Source organism: Rattus norvegicus, chromosome 8 (assembly GCF_021556685.1).
Source record: "Rattus norvegicus strain SHRSP/BbbUtx chromosome 8, alternate assembly SHRSP_T2T, whole genome shotgun sequence".
NCBI classification, from domain to species: domain Eukaryota; kingdom Metazoa; phylum Chordata; class Mammalia; order Rodentia; family Muridae; genus Rattus; species Rattus norvegicus.
In genome coordinates, this window is record NC_141541.1 from 76456529 (window position 1) to 76478203 (window position 21675).

General features: G+C 43.7%; 1 pseudogene; it reads right to left on the reverse strand.

The window, feature by feature from the left end:
- Positions 1 to 2633: 2633 nt before the first annotated feature.
- Positions 2634 to 11259, reverse strand: Akap8-ps1 (A-kinase anchoring protein 8, pseudogene 1; annotated as a pseudogene).
- Positions 11260 to 21675: the final 10416 nt, after the last annotated feature.

Consider the following 21675-nt stretch of genomic DNA (forward strand, 5'->3'; position numbering starts at 1 on the left):
AGAAAATGACCTATATAAGCCAGAAAGGGGGAAATCTTCATCCCTCTCCCATGCCTTTCTCTGGAACATACACCAAAAGTGGCAGAGAGCAACAGGGCTGTGGAAGTCTCAGGCTGGCAGTGCTTATTCCGAGGAGATCGATTTTCCCATGAGGGTTGAATCCCGCTGGCTACCTTTTTTTCACTACTTTATAGGTCCAATGGCTGGGGCAAGCATTGGTAAAGAAAGACCCTGGTTTTTGGCTATAGTGCTGAGAAGGGAAACTCCAGAGAGTTTGAAAGTGCTGAGATTAAAGGAGCAATCCTCAAAGTTGAGTATGAATTTTTAAGTTCAACTTCAAGATGCATAGGTGCAGACCTGATCCTAACCATCACAACGATGTTTAGAATCTATGTGAGCTGGAAATGAGGTAGAAGGAGACTCCCAGGTCCTTCCAACTGCAGGCAGGGAGATCCTCTGATTCTTTCCCTGTGGGTCACTTAGTTGGAACTCAATACACTCTCAAAGTCAGAAGGGTACACTGGAGTTTTTGAGACAGGGTCTCTCCATGGTCTGGGATTGCTTTGAAACCTTAGCTGCAGGGTAGATGATGGCTGGGGTCCTAGCCTGAGAATTCTGGCATGCGGAAGCAAGGAACCAAACAGAGTCAACACTGAAGTCTGAACACAGCTTATAATGACAGAAAATAGATCTGAACTTGCAAAGCCAGAGCCTAGTCTGGCTGCTGGGTAACTGAAGCAAGCAGGCAAGTGTCATCTTCCTTTGTAGGACTCCAAGAGACCAAGGCAAGATACAGTCTAAATGTACTCGCGTGAAGAGACTTGGGAGAGGTCTAGCATCTGAGGAAAAGGATAATTGACAGGCAGAAATGACAGATGCTGGAACAGTTAGAGAGTTAGGCAGGCCACTGAAGCCAACAAAGAAATGAAAGATGGAAAAAGGAAAAAGGAAAGAAAGATTGAACATGAAAGTACAATGTGTAAAATGTTGGGGAAATTCCTGAGGTGGGCTCAGTAGCAGAATGGACAAGGCAGGAGAAGGAGCCAGAGACACCGAGGAGAGCCCAGCAGAAACTGGTATGAAAAGAACTGTCTGGTATGAAAGACAGAGAGAGAGAGGGAGAGAGAGAAAGAGAGAGAGAGAGAGAGAGAGAGAGAGAGAGAGAGAGAGAGTTCAGAATCTGTAAAATAATGTTTTAAAAATTTTTGAAATACATATCTGTGGACCAGAAATAATTGCAAACATAAACCCAAGTCACTGATTAAGGTCAGGGAAAAACTTTGCCTTCTTTGAAAAACAGCCACATTGCTGTTAAAGACGGTGAACCACACGAAACACATTTCAACATTTCCCTGCATCATTTTGTTTGCCAGAAACTGGCGAATTACATTCCAGCCTCTTCTGTAACAGTAAGTTTGGGCTCTTCCAGCCGAACACCATTGCTTATTTCTAGGACAAAAGATAAAGAAAAAGTAAAAGGTATAAAACTGGAAAGGAAGTCATGGAATCCTTTCTACCAGTAGATGGTTATCTTCACAGAAGGCCTTATGAACCCAAAGTCGAATATCAGACCCAATACATGAATTGTGGGGGATTGGCAGTTATCAGGTCAATATATGTGGCCCTGTGTTTTTAAATAGTAGTCCTCAATGGAAAATGAAAACATTTAAAACTAGTATCATTTGCAGCAGCAGCAGCAGACACAGTGAGATACTTAGGAGCAAATCTAAGAAAAGGATGTCTTTGCAGGGAAATCTATGAAATCCTGGGTTGTATAACACAGAATTGCTGAGAATAACCACAAACGATGAGATCTGTTTATTGTGCTTTTCTTTTCATCTTCCAAACTCCCCTTGTATTCCTTATATGAAATCAACCCTCGTTGTCATGAAATATTAATCTTCTCAATAATTCTGGCTTTGATTCCCTTTTCAAAGATTTTCATCGTCGTCATCGTCGTCGTCATCATTGTTGTGTGTGTGTGTGTGTGTGTGTGTGTGTGTGTGTGTGTCTGTGTGTCTGTGTCTCTGTCTGTGTCTATGTGCATTATATAAGTGCACTGCTCTGGGAGGACAGAAGAGGGCGCTGGATCTGCTGGCAACAGTGAGCTACATGATATGGCTGACCATTGGGAATCAAACTCCTGTCCTTTGCAAGAGCAGAAATCTTAACCTCTGATCCAAATCTCCAGCCTCTAAATTTGAATACTTCAAAACAATTTTTTTGTAAAGATTTAATTTTCTTTACAAGATATGCTTGGATTTGATTTTCCTATAAAACTCATGTTTGGACAGTCAGATTCTGTAAACTCATTGAATAATTTGAAAATTGTGAGAACTCTATTTGTGGAAACAATTTGCATATGATTGGTATTCTTTTGATTTTTGACAAAATTAACCTGAAAAGTCATCTGGCACTAAAATCTCCCCTGTTAAGCAGTTCTGATTGTTAATTTAATTTCTTCTGCTAGGGGTGGCTGTTCAAGTTTGTCTCCATCTTTTTGTGTCAGCTATGATAATGACATCTTTCAACAAATTTATGCATCTTAACTAACCTTTTCCCCCTTCAGTTGGGAAAGCACTTTATTACTCTGGGCTTCCAGCCACGGCTACCTGAGCCCTGCCTGGTAAGGGCTATGGACCCCCTCCGCTCTCCTCATCCTCTTCCATGTCGAGGCCTGGGATCCCGCGGATCTGGCACTGCAACGCCTAGCAAGGGTACTGGGCTCTCCTCGTCCCCTGGTGGTGGCGGAGGTGTTGATGTTACAGTCCCTGCGGTGGGCTCCAGGAGAACGGGGGACTGTGCAGGCATGGCCTCTGTGAGTCCTGTTGCTTCCCTTGGTGCCCGTTTACCCAGAGTGCCAGCCTCCACCTCATCTTGTTTCTTTTCCTCTTCCGGGTTGTCAGGGAAAGGATTCTCGCCCCTGAGGTTTTGGTTGTCGTCCATAGTCTTGAGACGCTTTTGGATGATTCCAAACTGCATGGGGATGAAAAGGTCACAGGCCGCACAATAGGCCTCCTCCACCTTCTTCACAAAATGCTCCATAGCAATTTCTTGGGTCAGAGGTTGGTCTCTGTAGCTTTGTTGGATCAGACCATCAAGGTCCTCTACAGTTTTTTGGAGCTCCTCTGTCTTCTTGGTCTTGTTGGTGACATATTCCTGCAGGAAGTCGGCGGTCTGCTTGGAAAGCTTGGTACCTATGTATCTGAGGTGTTCCTTGTGGAACTTGCCGTCAAGGTGGCTACACATCTCATCCTCATAGAAGGTCCGATATTTGCAGGGAGAACACACAAACTGGATCCTTTCCACCTTTCAGTCTCGCTGCCACTTTTTCTGTTTGTCTTGGCTCTTCTTGCTTTTGTGCAACTTGCGCTTGGCCTGGCTGCTCTCATCCTGGGCGGTCAGGGCCCTTTTCTCTGAATCTTCTTTGCCTTCTTCTCTCCCATCCTCTTTTCCCTCCTCATCCTCTCCTGCTCTGGAGCCTTTCCCCATAGCCTCAGCGCTTTCCGTACCTCTGCAGCTTTCCCCTCAGGTCCTTCGTCATTGTCGGAATCACGGTTGTCTGAGCACTTTGTTCTTGTGGCTTTGCTGTCTGACTCATCAGGACTGTCACCCTACTTTTCTTCCTCTTTGTGGTCCGGAAGTCGGCTGTGGTCCAGGTCTTCCAGGTCTGCCTCATCTGCTTCATGCCATTGCCAAATCTGAAGCCAAATCGGGAGCCACCAGAAAAGGCACCCCTACCACGCATGCCATACTCTACGATGTTCTGGGAAAAGAGGGAGGGCAGCCAGGAGGCGCCAGACATGCACTGGCCCCAGGCTCCCATGGGGTCTTCCCACATGTGCCTATAGCCTGAGGCCATTGACTATCCACTCTGGCCATCCCAGGCCCAGCCCTGAGCCCTTGGACCAAATGTATCTCTTCTGTGCCTTCGAAGCTGGTCATGGTAGGCATCATATTGACCCTAATAGGCATTTCCATCTCAGGGTCAAGTTTGCCATAGTCATAGCTCGACCGGTAGAGGTCTCATTTGTTCAGGATGGTCCTTGAGGCACAGGCCTCACAGGAGTCGTATCTTTCTCCACCTTCTGAGCTGTACACACCTCCTTGTATCATGTCTGTCTCCAAGTGTGTTATCATATCTACATGCTGGTTAAATCTGGATAAAACCAAATCGGTGCTGGCACTACCTGAGGCACTTAGGGTTTGCATTTGTGTCAGAGCCAGCCATTTCCCAAGAGTGTGAAGTGGCCATACCGTACCCATAGTTGGTGATGTTATCCTGGCCATCTTGATGTTATCTAAGCCATAGTTCTTGTAGCCTCTATTTGTCCCAGAGTTCCAAGTTTCATATCCATAATCACAGGTGGGCTGGGAACTGGTGTCAAAGTATGTAGACTGCAAAGTAGTTTAGGATCCTTGGACAAAGCCTTTGTAGCTCCTGGTCTCAGAGAACACTGAGCCTTGGACACAGACCTCTACTCTGTGCGTCTGACACCACGACAGTCCCTGGGAGCCTTCCACACACACCCCAGCCACTTGTTACTTTTTGTTGGTATAGTTTTTTGTAATATATCCTTGCAATATTTTATGATGTTACCTCTAGTGATGCCCTTATATTATAGATATGCTAACGCATATATATATATATACTTTATGATTTATTTATCTATAGTTTTTACTTTTTGCAGTGCTGGGTATTGAACCTAGGTACTTGTGCATGCTAGACAAGTGCTTCACCACTTACCTGTACCCCTAGCTATATCCGTGCTCATTGGTTTTTGTCAACCCGATACAAACCTAGACATTTCTGGGAAGAGGAAATCTTAATTGAGAAAATGCTCACAAAAAATTGGCTTGTCAGCAAGTGTTTGGGGTATTGTCTTAATTAAGGATGGACGTAGGAAGGCCTAGCTCACTGTGGTTGGTGCTATCCATGGGCAGGTGGTCCTGGCTGCTATAAGATATCAGGCTGAGGAAGCCATGGGGAACAATCCACTTAGTGCTGTTCCTCCATGACGTCTGTATTAGTTCCTGCCTTGAGTTGCTGTCCTGACCTCTCTTCATAATGGATTACCTCTATAAGCTGAAATAAACCCTTTCCTCTCCAACTTGCTTTTGCTCATGGTCTTTTTACCACAATAGAAACAAACCAAGAGAATTGTTCAGGCTGACCTTGAACTTGTGATTCAGCCTCAGGTCCCTGAGTAGCTAGAACACAGACCCATACCATCAACTCCTGCTCTTCTTTTAGTTTTGATAAATGTAGCCAGAGAGGTTGTGGCATTAAATCGGAGAACTATTTGCTTACATTTGTTTCATCTTTCCTAATTTCCTTTCTACGGAATTAAGTTCTCTCTATTCGACATTTTACTTACATTGTATCCAAGTTTCTTATTTCAGCTTCTTAGGGAGGAAATCCAGATCATTGCTTTTATGGTGTCTCCCTCTGCAGACAGAAGCAGTTAAAGCTATAAACTCTGTCCCCTGCGCCAGCTCCCCTGGATCCCACACGTTTTCACCTGATGCAACTTTCTTACCGTTCGGTTCTGAGTGTTTCCTCACTTTCCTGAAGATCGCCTCCTTGGCTTCTAATAGTGCTTGAAGTCCAAATATTTTGGGCTTTTTCATCCGTCTTCTTTTTCTCTTTTATGTGGGCCTGTGGTGGCTGGTGGCTGTCCTCGGATTCCAATATTCTCAGAGCTCTGTTTCCTAGCTTGGTCAGGTTGGTTCAGTAAACATTGTGTCGACCAATCCCTGAGGAAAGTCCACTCTGCTCTTGAGTGGGAACAACCTTCTGGAAATATCAATTAGATTAACTTACGTGGCCTTCGCAGACTCTGCTGTGACTGGCTTTTGTCTATTTGTTCTGCTGGTTCCGTCCCTGGGACTTTGGTGTCATCTATCTCCTCAGCTCATGCCTCACAAATCTTGAAGTTCTGTTGGATCTATGCATAATTGGGACAGTTAGGTCTTACCCCCAAATTGACAGGTTTATCATCACAAGATGTCTCCTTTGATCTTTGCTCCCTGTTTGTGAGCTTTGTTGTCCGTAAGCCTACCTTAGATCAGGTCTTACTTGAGGCAATGCTTTTGTCTTTTTTCCCCACATATGTGTGGTATCTGTCTATGCCAATGCATCTGTATGTGTCATAGTTAGTGTTAATTGTTAACTTGACTCACCTGGGAAGAGGGAAGCTCTTTGAAAGGGTTGCCTCCATGAGACTCAATTGCTAATTGATGTATTAGGACCTTTTGAATGCATAAGTCCATAGGGAGTGGCACTCTCTGGACGCATGGCCTTGTGTGTCAGTTTAACCCTCTGTTGAAAGGTGGTTTCGGTGTTTTAAAGGCAGCATTCTGTTGTCTTCTGTGGTGGGAAGTTGCCAGCCATTTCTCCTGCTCCTCCCTGGTCATGTGTGCTTTCCTCTGGTTTGCAATGGTCGCTTTATCTTTATTTTTGACCAATTGGCTGTGACGTACACGTATGTGGTTCCCGTGGCTCCTGGAGTTTCATGGACTCCTCCTACATTGATTTACAACCTCAACCAATGACAAGTTATTTAGCTGAGGAAAGGTATGGCGGCAAAAGTTACTCCTTCAAACGTTTTCCTCCTTTCCTCCTTTGTCCTCTGCTTTCAGGTCCCGGCCGCAGGAAGGGTAGCTTGGTGTTTCCTCCATGTCACTGGAGCCTGGGTCATTCTCTCTCTCTCTGTCTCAGACATGCTCTTTCCTGTTACTTTGGCTCCAAGGCCACTTCCTAGTACATTTGTAATTTACTTGGTGAAATCTGTCCTTTCAGTTACTAGAACTTTCAGTTCTATCATGACTAGGATTGAAAGAAAAAACCCACCTTTCACTCGCTTATTAAGGTCCTCTTATGCATATTCATTGTGTCTACCTTCTGAAGAGCGTCTTACCACAGTAGCTGTTTTTTAATGTTGTCTGCTAATTCTAACTTCTCTGGCCTCTTTGGATCTGATATTTTTTTCTCCCTCTGGTATCAGTGGTCTCTTCTCAACTCTTTGTGAGGCGAATCATTTAGATCGTGTAAGGGACATTGAGTGATTGGAGTTCACCGTCTCTCTCTAGAGACACTCAGCAGTGCATCTCTGGTTAATACTTGTGATCCTTATTAGTAAATGTTGGTTAGAGAAACATTAGTTGCTCTGGTCTAGAATTCTAGTCAAATGACCGGGAGTATTCTGCAGGGTCTCCAAACTGCTTATATTCCCCCCTTTCCACTGGCTGATTCTTATAATCTTCATTTAGATTATATTTCCAGGACAGGCTCGGCTGCATGAACAGCCTGGGATATATACATTAGTGTTCTGTGTAGGAATTAAAGGAATTGCTACATGGATTTCTGGGGCTTCTTTCCTCTCTAGCTCACCTCCCTCCTCTGTGATCTCAAAAATCAACTGTCTCTTAGATCAGCACACTTCAAAATCCTGTCTCGAAAATCAACACGAATCATTGGTCCCGGATCACAGCTGACACCTTCAGCTCAGGACTTCATACTTCTTGGTCATCTCTTCCTCCCCTTGTGATCCTGAACCCCCAGCTTGAAGAGAAAGCTGGGTGCTGGTGCTCTCAGTCTACACTTCCTTCTCTAAGGAGGGCAATGTTGTGCTGAGTCCCCAGCAGGGATGACACTCACTCGCTGGATCAAGCTGATGGTAGACGCCACTTTCCTCTCATGTACAACGTAAGGCTAGTCTGGCCTCATGTGCAGCCCTGTAGTTATAAGCAAGAGTTTCACGTATGCATATTTGATTGGCATTGATTTATTATTGAATGTTGGGTTAGCTAAATACAACTGCTATTCCTCCTTGCACTCCTTAAAAAAGCCAAAATCATATGTGAGCAACTGAAATAGCAAGGGCTGGGATTGTGAAATATATATGCATATAACTAATACTACTATGGAAAGAAATTTTCCTAAGAAAGCATAAGCTGGCATTTAAACTTGAATTCTGAATTTAGCATGATAATTTGAAAAACTCCTTTGAGGAAGAATTTAGAAAAGGCAAGTGGAATTCTCTCTGCAGATTTAGTATTGGAAGTTTGTTTTCTTTCTATTTGGAAATATTGATTTCTTCCTTGCCTGTGTTTCTTTATGAGGTGTGTTGATTGACATGTCAGCCTAGGAATGGCCAGTCTGTTGTATTTTACTTTTTTTATCATCACTAAACATCTTGATTCACGTCTCAGGGCCATTGATTGATGATGTGTTGTCTTAGAAATAGTGATGGGATGCTTTGTTTTAAGATTTCACTTCTGTGGGTAAAGCTTCCATAAGGAGTCTATCATTTTATAGTTTCTACATCAAATGGTTAATTTTGTGACTATTCGGATTCCTATAATTTGTCATCATCTATGCAATTGCTAACAGACTCTCCTTGTCCCCAGTATGTAGGACTCATGTATCTGAGGCTGACCTTAAATTCATCATGTAGCTAAGGGTGACCTTAAACTTCTGATTTCGTACCTCCACTTCCCAGGGCTAGCCATGCAGACTTATAACACTGTGCCATGTTTATGAAGTGCTGGAAATTGAACCCAGGACCTTGTGTATGCAGGATAAGCACCCTACACAATGGTGCAATGTCCTCATCCTGGAGATCTTTCTCTTAACAACAGCAAAGGATTTTAAGGAAGTAAAAGGCTCCTGAAAATTAGCCTTTCTAAAGTCATGGGTTATGGAAAGGGACTGAGAGTCCATCTGCCACAGAACATGGCTGTGCAGACTTAACCAAACTGTTGGGCTCCCTAGTGACTGAGTAGGAAGATGCTGGGATTAAGGCAGTCTGAGCACAATGATGAGAGAGACAGGGGCAGACAGAGTGGTGGGGTTGTAGGTGATTTCAGCTCTTATGGCTGAGGACGATGTTCATGAGTTTGAGATTAGTCTGAGATACGTAGTACGGCCCTGGGTCAAGAACAACCCTTGAAAGTGTTATTGAAGTAGAAACAGACATCCCCTCTTATACTTTGTAGTTTTACTTGGTCTCATCTAAAGATCTCCGCTGTTCAGGGCTCACTGTCCTGTCCTCACTGTCTTACCATTCCTTCAGCCATGATGTGTCTTTGAGATCAGATGGACCATGTCTCATTATCTTACTGCTTTCTCTACTCAAAAGACCTCAGAGAAGTGTGTGTGTGTGTGTGTGTGTGTGTGTGTGTGTGTATTTAGTGTTTGGAAATGAAATTACTCTTTAATATTCTTGGCTACATCATAATAGGCTTCTAGGATGTTTCCTAAAATTGTTGCTGTGGCTACACTCATTTAGATTTTCCGTTTTATATCCACACTCCTTGGAAATAACAAAACAGTATTTGCTTTAAGAGTGCAATGAAGACTTTTTTTCTCCTTATTCTCTATTGAATCAATGTCAAGTTTGGTGTATTTTAATTCTGAGACTTTGAAAATGCTCTTGGATCCTTTTCAGGTTCTGGGGAGATGTTTATTTTACACTCTGTTAGAATCCGGTGTTTTCTAACCCCCACACAAGTAATCCACAAACAACAGAAGCCCAAGTCCCCATTCATCTCAGGCTACCATTAATGGACTGGCCTGGGCTAACTCTCAGAGCAACTGGTATTTGGAAACTGAGTATGGCCTGGAGAAGTCTATGAGTAATTCCAGACTTGGGAATGTTTGATTGGTCATACCCTCCTGTCCTTGGTTGCCCTCAGAATGTTTCAAGGAGAGTGGCAATCTCCCCAAATCCTCCCCCATTCATATGTTTGCCTCAGACAAGAGATGGCCTACTGTTAAAGATGTCTCCACTTGGAGTTGACAGCCATCTTACATTCTCACATGCAAAGGATGATAGGAGAGTCTTTAATAATAATAATAATAATAATAATAATAATAATAATAAATAAACCTTGTACAAGTAAGAATTTGTAAAAGATTTTCTTTTTCTTTTTAGACAGGGTCTCAGGTAGCCTAGGGTGGCCTTGAACTCACTGTAACACCAAGAATAACTTTGAATATCTGCTCCAACAGGATCCACCTCTTGGGTTCTGGGAAAATAGGCATGTGCCACAGCCATAGTTATTGTCATAATTAGTAGCAATAGTAGAGACAGCGTTCCACTTTGTAGCTTAGGCAGGAATTGAACTCAGCCCCGGATGGCCTCAAACTGGTCATCCTCCTGCCTTAGCTCTAGAGTTATAGCCAAGTGCTACCATTCCTGGGTCTCAAAATTGTTTTTATTGGTAAAAATGCAGTTTTGTGTATATGTGTGCATGTATGTTGTTTGTATGCACACACATGTATTGTATCTACCTCTGTAGGCCTGAGGACAGCCTCAGGTATCGTCTTTAGGAATCCAGTCTACCTCCTTTGAGATAGGTTCTAAACCTGGATCCCACCAATTTGGCTAGACTGGCTGGTCAGTAAGTCCCAGGTATCCTCCTGCCTCCACCTCTCTGATGCTGGGATTACAAACACACATATTGCCACATGTGGTAATTTTATGTAGGTTCTGGGGATTGAACTCAGGTCCTTGTATTTGCAAAGCAATTACTTTGACTGCTCAGTAATCACACCACCCCTACGATGATGTCCTTTGAGGAAGACATGGTCACGACGATAAAAGCAGTGTGAAACTGTGAATACTATCACTAGAGACCCTCCCACAGTCTGCCCATGAGGGCTCCTGCACACACCAGCCATTCTGTTTTGTATGGGAAGCCATGGTGAGATAATATGACTGAAAGTACCCTAAACATATAACATAAATAAGAAAGCATACTAAAATATGCAAACAGAATTGATATTTAAAGCATCTCAACAGCTGATGCGAAATGCATGGAAATTAAGAACTCCATGGAAGGCTCGGAGAAGAAGCCCAAAGAATAAGAGGAATTTGGAATGAATGCTGGGGAACTCTTTTTTGGATCTTACTGAGTAGATCTGAATTGTTTATTTACTTGGCATCCTTACTGTGTGTTCCAGAATCATTAGTGTCTTATATGTGGTGAAATGGAAACACTTCAGAACCTGGATCTGACCCATTGGATGCCTCTTGACTATTCCACGCCCAGAGCTGATAAGGTGAAGCAAAAAGTGTGCCTGAAGGAGACAGCTCTGTGAAAAAATGGACTACGCAGGCACCCGTAAGCAACAGCTTCCATCCGTTCTCCACCTCCCCAAGTGCCAACATCTTTATTCCCAGACTCGAAGGTGACATTTTCCCATTTCTTTTCCAAGCCCTGTTTCAGGAGCTCTGGCTTTAAAAGTACCATGTTCACAAGGAGCAAAGTGGTGAACGTTCTAATTTAGTTAAAATTCCTGTGACTTAAGCAGCTAAAAAGGATCTCGTACAGAACAGTCTTCCAGAGCATGGTCTCTACTGGCCTGACGACTATTTTTAGGGAGAATGCTGGCAGGCAGCATCCTAATGAAAGGCACAGCTCAAGTCTCCCAAATGCCTGCCCTCTTTATTTGGTGCAGACTGAGAGAGAAGGTCGCTTGTGCGCTCATGTTTCCCTTGGTTCAAAGATTTCACATCTCTGTGCATATGTCTTACGGTTCAAAAAACTGCTGCGTTCTGTGCAGAGCCAAAAGAACCATTTGTAATGTCCTTGATTAAGAGGCACTGTTGGTTGGTCAGGAAAGATCAGACCTCCTGGTTCAACGGAGTGTGGGAGAGTGACATCCAAGAATACAGAGTAAAACTGAGCCACTGTGGATGTGGGAAATGAGGATTTGTTTTTCCTTGCAGGAAATACCGTGTTTATCATTATTGATGCCTTGGTTGAAGGCAAAAGATTTGTTTCACTGTGGTTGGAATAAAGAATTTTACTTACAGAACAGGAACAATAGGCAGGGCATTCCTCACAGGCTGCCTGTGGCTTTAGGTGCCTTGTGGTTCGGATGTTTTAAGGAGGTCTGGCTGGCGAAGAGCAAAGGGCAGCAAAAGCCAGTCCAGGTGAGGCAGAATCAGGAGATCAGAGCCAGTCAACTTCTGTCAAGCACTATTTGCCATGACACCAAGGGATAGCCACTGCCCTTGGGTCTCAACTTTTTCAGCTGGACTGATATTTCCCACAGCTCACTTGGGTCTGAGTGTGACCTGGTGTCTAATCGTTCAGAGTTCTCCCTTTTTCAGTTGACAACTTTTGAAAGTAACGCTTCATTTGTCAAATAGCTGAGTCATGAGCTGTCCTGAATCTGTGCTTTGCCAGTGTGGTGGACAGAGTCAGCAGCAAGTCTTGTCTTCCATTATGTCTGACACAGAGTCTTAGGTAGCCCAGGCTGGCTTCAAACTCACTATGTAGCTGAAGATGATCTTGTGATTCTTCTTTTTCTTAATTAAAAAAAGTAATTATGTAGGTGTGTGTGTGTGTGTGTGTGTGTGTGTGTGTGTGTGTGTGTGTGTGTGTGTATGTACATGAGTACAGGTGACTGAGGAGACTAGAAGATGGGATTGAATCTTTTGGAGCTGCAGACAAAGGCAGTTGTGTCATCCAATGTGTGTGTTGGGAAAAATCTTCTAAAAGAACTGCTCATCTCCATTTGCATTGCTGGAATATGGGGATTACAGGCGTCTAACAGGATCACAAGTTTATACAGTGCTAGAGACCGAACCCTGGACCACCTGTAAACTAGGTTAGCAATTCCCCAATGGATCTAGTGCAAACAGTCCAGCACAATTCTACCTTAAAAGCTTTGTTTCTTGGATTTAGTATGTATTTCGGAAATGCTAAAACAGCGTGTCCAAGGACAGTGTGCTACATAGGCTAAGTCCAGTGCGGAAGAAAAGGCTTTGAGGTAATTGCCAGAGGGAGTGCCTGTTAGGTAGTTTGGGGAAAGTTTTCTTGAAAGCATTTGAATGGTTCCTTTGTTCCCTGACAGGCAGTGTGACCTTGGGATCTTGTCTGTCCCCCTCTGTTCTTGCCTTTTCCACTTCTTGGCTATAGGATCTAGGCAAGTGATTCCTTCTCTTTATAGCTCAGTTTTCTCATCTGTAATCAGGAAGGAGGACAATATTCTCTTCATAGGGTGGTTGTAAGGATCAAGCATTAAGAATGTAGAACAAAGCCAGGTCCTTGTTGGGTACAGGCTAAGTATTACAACTGATATGATTGTGTGATTGATGCCTGGCCCTACACAAAAATGTGAGCACCAGGAGAACAAGGAATTAGCTGTCTTTATATATAATAATTCTAGTGCTTATCAAGGTTTATTAGAAGGCTAGTCTCAATAAATGATTACCAAATCAATGTATTGGCTAATGCGTTCTCTATTAGATGTTAGCCAGTATGTTCTCCTGTCTGTGCCCGTGACATACATATACTCCATTCCCTGACCTCACTAGTACCCTACATCTACTCTGAAGAACAGAGTTCAAGCAAAGACCTACAGAAGTAACCTCTGCTGTGGTTTGGTAGAGAACCCTATTCCCAGGTCCTTGCACACGATGGCTGCCTTTGCATCAGCAGCCTGCAAAGTCTGGCCTACTAATAAGGACAAAAGTAGTTGCTAGAAATAAATGAGTAAGAAGACCTGCTGGTCTCACAGCTCAACTTTCTCAAGGCTGTGCCGATCAGAAGGCAGATGATGTCCTTGAGCGACTCCACAACCCAGATAAGGCTGTCTCAGACAAAGGGACTGTCCCTGCTTTGACAAATGGGGTTGACCTTCCAGTCCGGCTAAAACATCCTGGTTTCAACAAAGTCGGTATCAGGTGGGAGATGATACATGGCCGTTAGGATGTAAATCTACAGCGGGTGTTAACTGGCTGCCTTGTTATGCAATTAACCCACAATTCATAAGCACAGCCCAGGAAGAAGAAAAGCCCCCCTCCCCCATTTGTTGTCTTTTCTGGCTTCTTAAGTGGCTGTGTTAAGAAACACTTCTGCAGAAGGGAAGATTCATTAGTCGTAGATTCTAAGAGTCTCTGTCTGAATTAAGACTCTGTAATTTAGCCTCAAATAACACTTGTCTAAACATAAGATGAGTCAATTAGTACAATCAGAGGGATTCTGAGCTTTCTTTGTGTCTTTGTTGGTCCCACCTCCAGCAGTCAAAGAAGGTAACTAACCGCACAGACATCTTTAGCCGATCGGGCTGGAAGTGAAATGGCAACTGAAGAATGAGAATTTCACATTTAATTTGAGTCAAAAGAGAAAAAGACATCCTATGTTATTTGGTCCTCTGTCCTGAGTTTCAGATAGGAGCCTGCTTCCCAATCCATTATCTCTGTCTCTTCCAATGTGTCAGCTTGTATCTCCGACTCTGAGGCTAGATCAAATGGCTGCACTTTCCCCAAACTTGCAATTTAATGCCACCGTATTTTCTTGGTGCTTGAAATTTTGAACTACTAATTGAAATTTTGATTCAATTTGTTAAACGGAGGACCTGGGAGGGCGTGATAATTATCTCCGACTAGTCTGGAGTCTGTCATGGGAAAGATAAAAAAAAAAAAAAAACAAACGTTGCTGGCTGAGGGTATAGAACAAGGGACAGAGGCTGAGGAGGGAGCCCCTAATTCATTAGAAAGAGTTGTTTGTCAACTGAGAACGAGCAAGCTGGAAATGGGCTATCCTGGGCGACAGTAGAGTGTCTTTGCAGGGTAATCCCTGGACTGCCCAGAGACTGTGAAGAGGTGGTCTTTAAGGCTACTGGGCATTATGGAGTTCTCTGTTCAAAACAGCCGTTGGAGGACTCTAGTTCCTGCTCTCCTGGTGGTTCGGGGAAGCCAGGTGACTACTTCTGGCCTTTACAGCTAGTTCATACCTGTTTAGTTCATTTGTTTATATTTATTTACTTTCGGTTTTTGAGACAAGGTCTGGTAGCCCACACTGGCTTGGGGTTTAGCCAGGGACTCCCTTAAACTCTGCTCCAACTTCCTCCACCTCCCCAGAGCTGAGATCACAGGTGTGTGCCACCAAGCTTGGTTTATTCAGTGCGGTCGGTGCTTTATGCTGCACTTGCCCCCTTTTCAGCCCCTCGACCTTTTCAGTATGGCAACACACTCCCTGGAAACGAGGTGCCTCTTCCCTTGCCTAACTAACTCTCATTCTGCTTCAAATATTATTTCAGTTACTGTGTTCTCAGGGGGCCTTTTACCACCTTCTCCAGGGCTGATTTTCTTGCCCCTCTGCACACTCGACCTCTTTTTTCTTTTTCTTTTTCTTTTTTTTTTTTTTTTTTTTTGGAGCTGGAGACCGAACCCAGGGCCTTGCGCTTGCTAGGCAAGCGCTCTACCACTGAGCTAAATCCCCAACCCCACACTCTGTTACTCCCAGTGATGTCAGCATAGAGCTACAGTGACATCATCATGGAGTTAGACTTTCTTATCATCCCCCCGATCTCTCACTACATTGTATTTCCCTGAGGATGCCAGTCACTGCTTCTATTGCAGGAGAGGCATCTGGCATGTCCCAGGTGCCCAGGGTGAGCTGTGTGCGGTCTTCATTAGATGCCTCTTTTCTAGACAGATGCACGCATGTGGGCTTTGAGAATACCTCCAGTCAGGATATGAGAGCGCACAAGAGAATGATGCCGAGAGATATGCCAGGGATGGAACTCAGGTCCTCATGCTTGCAAGGCAAACACTTTGCAGACTGAACCATCTCTTCAATGCTTCATGTTCATTTCCTGTTATGAATTCCCCTCACTGACCCTGCTCTACTCTCTGCCCCTTTGGTGGTGCTTTGTGGCTGTTCTTACTTAGTCTCATTATTGTACTTCAATAGCAATGAACCATTCTTTGCAGCATTGTGGACAGTAGACAAAGCATGGTACATGTGTCTAGGGAAGGTACCAGGTCCCCAAATGTGGTTTTAAATGTCCCCAAGCAAGTCAGACGTTTGAACACTAACACATTCAGAGTTAAGCTTAATATTCTTGGAGTCCTTTCTGATTTCAGAGGGATTCCTTTACAAATGCCCATCTAACCAGGCTTTCCCCTTGTTTCAGTTTTCTTTAGAAGCTTAATACTTTGCCTCTCGCGTAACACACACAGCTTTTCTTATTTTCTGTTGTCTTTAGGAATTGTGGAAAACCTGTCACACTCTATAAAGATTGTGTAGCAGCTGAGAAAATTTTATACCAAGTGGGAAAAGTGTTTACTGACCTGTCATCAGCAGCGACATGATGCCAACAGAGAGGAGCCTGTAAACACGGGGATGGCGTCTTTCAATCTGCCAACTATTCACTGTGTCAACATCGGGACCAGCACTGAATTTATAGAAAAGGGTTATAGGATTTTGAGAAATGGGAAATATTCAAAGGATAGTATACACAATTAATCTTCATGACAGAGTTCGTACCTAACACTTCACTTGACAAAAGGAGATCTAAGTATGGTGTGGAGGGTGAAGGTCAGGAGCAGCCTGGGTTAAGGACGGGGAGGGAATTGTTGACCAGACAGTTCATCAGTGGGCTGTAAAGATTCTTAACCTTTAGAACTTGCACAGACAGGGTGACATAGCCCCAGTAATAACAGTAGGTAATAAATACTTCGGTCTTTTTCTAAGGTCCTCAGTATTTTCTCCCATGGCAGTGGAATCTACTTCTCCATCCAGTTCATAGAGGAGGGAACCCAATATAGAAAGGGGCAAAGACCTACCAGGCTAGAAGCAGCTGCACTGGGATTCAAATCCAGGTGTCCAGCGTTACAGATCCTGTGCTTGGTACTGTATGTGTGGGAGACCAGTGTTTCCACACACTTTATGCTGAGAAATGCAAAGGGGAGGAGATGACAAAGTGCATGGACCTTTACTTGAGTCAGGTCAGCATCCCCTTTTGCTCATACCCAATTGTTTCTGGGTATGAAGTTTTCCCAAGTCACCTCTGAGCCTTGACTGTATTGGGATGCATCATTCTGATTCCCACTGACCAGTTCCTTGTACAGTCTCTACCTGTGTTCTTTTAAGGCATGCCTTGGCCCCACCCCTACCCTTCACCATGTCACTTTTGCACACGGTCAGGGAACACAGCGACCTTTCACTCACTGTCCTGGCTCTGTTTCGGCATGGAAAATACTAGAAGATGCTTACTGCCTCCTGACTTCAACACATGCTCTGGGCCCTACATGCTCTACTCAGAGATTTGTATTAAAATCAACACATCCAACACATCTTGGCACAGGGTTTGTTTGTCTCAGCTTTTGGGGATGTGTGTGTGTGTGTGTGTGTGTGTGTGTGTGTGTGTGTGAGAGAGAGAGAGAGAGAGAGAGAGAGAGAGAGCTTTGAAAGGAAAAGATGGCTGGCTTTGAGAGAAGAGAATTGCTTTCTTAATAAAAGAGAAAATGGCCAAATGGGGGTAGGCTCGCATCCCTGAGATGAGACTAAAGGCCATTTATTTAAATGGTAAATGGCTAAAAATGCAGATCAGATTTATAGGGCTTCTACAAATAATAAAAAATGCTTGTATACAGACACACATGTAATAAGCCTGAATTGGCTATGAAATTTATCTTCATGAGTAAAGAGGGAAGGGACTGTTGATGCTGTTAGGATTTTTACCCCATCTTTCCAGGGAAGACAGGATTAATACCAGGAGAGATAAATCATGATGTGATTTTTGTATGTATGCACGAAGCAAACACAATGAATATTTGATTTTCTCCAACTTCTGCAGGGCTAAATCAATTTGAAGAGATAATGGTAGGGGATTAAGTTATTGGAACGTGTGTAACTATAAAGTTTTGAATATAGTTAACTCACAAGTTATTACAATTTCAGCAGAACATCTGTTATCATTGAAATAACAGATGTGTTGTGTATTGTGAAAAGGAGAGAAAATTGGATATGCACATGGTTTGCAAAATAAACCAGTCTCATATTAAATTTTTTGTGAGATGTAATGCTGTAAAAATTATTACAAAGAGTGGGTTCCCTGAAGAGGTGTCCCCAGGCGAGGCTATAACGCAAAGAATGCCACTAATAGGCAGTCACCTTAACACATGAAGCAAACAAAATGTTCTCTGGACTCTTTTGTGTGTTAGTGTTATAGAAGGGAGTTTACCATACTTAGAGGCACAGAACAGTTCAAAGCCATAAAGTAGAATGTAGCAATTCCAGGAAGGGCTTGGTGTAGAGAATACTGATTTTCCAACATTGCCAACTGTACAACTGGTTTACTGCAGTAACTAAACTACAGGTTCCTAGAGACCAGTGACTGGTTTGTATTCACCCTCTCTCTTTGCAGGGTTCATATTTTCTTCCTCTCCTCCATCCCTCCCCCATCTTTTCCTCCCACTTCTTCCTTTTTCCTTCTCCTTCCCCACTCCCTGCCTCTCCTCCTCCCCTCCTTGTCAAGATCTTGTTACTACATCTTGAATTCATGACCCCTTTTGCCCAGCCTTTCATGTGTTGGGATTATAGATACCTGCCACCCCTGGGCAGATCTTATATGTGTGTATGGGCTTGTGTGTGTGTGTGTGTGTGTGTGTATGTGTGTGTGTCTATGTATAGATATGGATTTACTTATGTTCATGTGTGCATAGAGGCCAAAGGACCCCTCTGGACACTGTCACTCTTGGGTCTTGTGAATGGTCTCTCACTGGCTTAAATCTCAGTTATTAAGCTAAGCTGGCTGTCTAGCATGCCTGAGGAAACTGCTTGTCTCTGCCTTCTCAGCCCTGACATCACAAGCAGGAACAAACACACATGGCTCTTTTTATAGTTGTTTACTTGTTTGTTTGTTTTTTTTACATGGGCTCATGAGATTCAACTTGGACCTTCATGCTCGCAAGAGAAACATTTTACCCATTGTGTTGTCTTAGACTTTTGAGTTGTATTTTTTTAAACTCAAAGTTGAATTAGCTTATATAATCTAGCAAAGTGTGGTCACTTTGCCTGTGTTACCCAGCAAAATGTCAGCCACCAAAGCAAAGCTTAGAATCTGCCTGGCAGCCTGCACTTGGCTGAGTGTCCTTCATGTACCTCCGTGACATTTATGACTATATTACAATGACTTATGGTATTAGTATCATTCGGCTGTTTGTGTAGAATTTGGAAATCTGTTGCTACCTTTTAATTTTCTTTCTCTACTTATTCAACAATTGTTCCTTTCTTTAAGAGAAGGTTTGGGGAAATGAATCCCACCATACTGTTATTCACCACACACACACACACACACACACACACACACACACACACACACGGAATCTGGGTCTGGAGGTAGTGTGTGTGTGGGGGGGAGAGCTAATTAAGCTTGACTCTGTCGGGTTTTCAATTCTACCACCATTGACAGCTCGCTCCTTGGAGGAAGAGGTCCCAGTTGGTCTCCATTACAAAAAAAGGTTTTTAATAAAATATTCAAGATAGCTGAGGACCTTTAGAATGGGTAATTTTATTCAACACACACTATGATCTTCCTGCTGGTTGTGGGCTCTGGACCAATACCCAGGAGCTCCTTCGGTGTGAATGGCGATTATGCAGGATGTTAGAGGACCCCGAGAGCAGTCAATTTCTTACAAGTCAGATATACCACATTTTAACTTCGAGACTAAAATCGTCTCTGGGGTTTAGTTTGCTGCCATGATTAAATCCTTACTGTTCTGAAAATCCTAGATTTATTTTTAACTGTTTCAATGCTGCATTTTTTAGAAAGATTAATGAGTGGTTAAAATAAAGAGGGAGGGAAAAATTGAAGATTCAGGAAGAATGCTCTGATAAAGTGCAAACTTTCATTAAATAGTGCCTGTAGTGAGTTTATCTGCCTTTGGCTTTGCCTCTGGTTTTGTGAGCCTGCCTACCCAGGCCTACAACTTAATGAGGTGGCTCCCTTCAGTGTCTTAGACACTTAGCTCTCAAAAAATCTCTATCTTCAAACCAATTTTTCCCATCCATTACAAAATGAGTGAGAGAGATGGAAGGCGTGGGTTGAAATCCCTGTTAATCAATTGCACTAGTCCCCCTGGGTCGTGGTTGAAGAGCGAGTTTTCATTATCTCTAATAATTAGCATCATCGTGGTAGAAATTAGCTGAATGGACTGACACAGTAATCTGTGATGGGCACGCCGTGTATCTTTTCATTATTAACTCTCTTTGGGATGGTGGGAGGCGGGGTGCCCGTGTAGGGAAAATGGTCTATGGGAATTTGTTTCTCATCTGGACGGCATTTCACGGGGGCATGTAGGGGTGAGTTTATACTGATTTTAGATGATCTAGAAGTGCTGTGGGCAGGGGCTTGGTAGACACAATGGACAACCTGGGTCTTGTTTTTTACAGCTTACTTGGTGAGCGATGTTCAACCGCTTCATTACCTCTCTTAAGTTCAAGTGTCTGTCCCTGCGAAATGAAGACACATTTCACCATATCAGGTTGTTCTGGAAAGAGAAGGCTGATTATAAAAATAAGGGTGCTGTAAAGATTGGACTTGAGAACATACATAGGGTGCGTAAAAAGTTAGTGTATTATAGCTCCTCACTGAGAGGCAGAAGGAGTCAAGATGATTCCCCAAAAGGGGTAGCAGATATGATCACAGGAGGCTAAGGAAGCTACATGCTTCTGATGGAGGCAGGACTTCCACGAGAAGGCTGAGAGTAGAGGAAGTGGTGGCTCTCCTGAATGATTTGGGGTATGATTCCTGTGAAGAGAGTCCCAACACTTAGCTCTCCTTGTTAGGGTGTTAGAGACCAAATATGCTTTTCCAAAAGCTATGTGTTGAAGCCCTGGTTTCCTGTAGGATAGCAGAGGGGCGGTTGGACTTCTTATGTTTGCATGGGATCATGAGGAAGGGTGTTTTAGTTAGGGTTTTACTGCTGTGAACAGACACCATGACCAAGGCAACTCTTACAAAGAATGACATTTAATTGTGGCTGACTTACAAGTTCAGAGTCTTAGTCCATTATTATCATCGCAGCATCCAGGCAGGCATGGTTCAGGAGGACCTGAGAGTTCTACATCTTCATCTGAAGGCTGCTAGCAGAATACTGGCTTCCAGGTAGCCAGGATGAGGGTCTTAAAGCCCACACACACAGTGACATGCTACTCTAACAGGCCACACCTTCTAATAGCACCACTCCCTGGCCCAGCATATACAAAACAATACAAAGGGCTCCTGCAATGAGGTGAGTCCTCTTTGGGAAGGGAGAAGTCATAGGGTGCTCTTTACTCCTTTCCCTGAATCCTCCTTCCATGCTGCCTCCTCCTCTCTTTCTCACTCCATCTTCTTTCCTTTCTCCCTGCTGCCTTCTTTCCTATCTTTACCTTCCCCTTCCTCCCTGTCTTCTTGCCTCCATCTCTCTTACTTTCTTCCTTGCCTCCACCTTGTAAGAAAATGACAAGAAGTCTGTGTCATCAAGTCAGCAAGTAAGCTGTTAGCAGGAACCAAATCTGCTGATACCTGGCCTTGGACTTCATAGCTATACTCATTGCTGTAGTAAAACTCCCCAACCGAAAGCGACTTGTAGAAGAACTTATTTTGGCTTGCAGTCCAGAGGGAGAGTGTATAAAGGCAGGGAGACATGATAGCATGGGCCCAGAGCAGGACCCTGAGAGATCATGTCTTGCACACAAAGGACAGAGAGAGCAAACTGGAAGTGGGGTTAGGCTAGGAATTCTCAGAGCCTGACCTCAGTGGTATACTTCCTACAGTGAGACCACAGCCATCTTTCTAAACAGTGGTCCTTCTGGGAAGCAAGTGTTCAAATATCCGACCCTATAGGCTTTCTTCCTTTCTTATTCAAACCACCTCAGTGC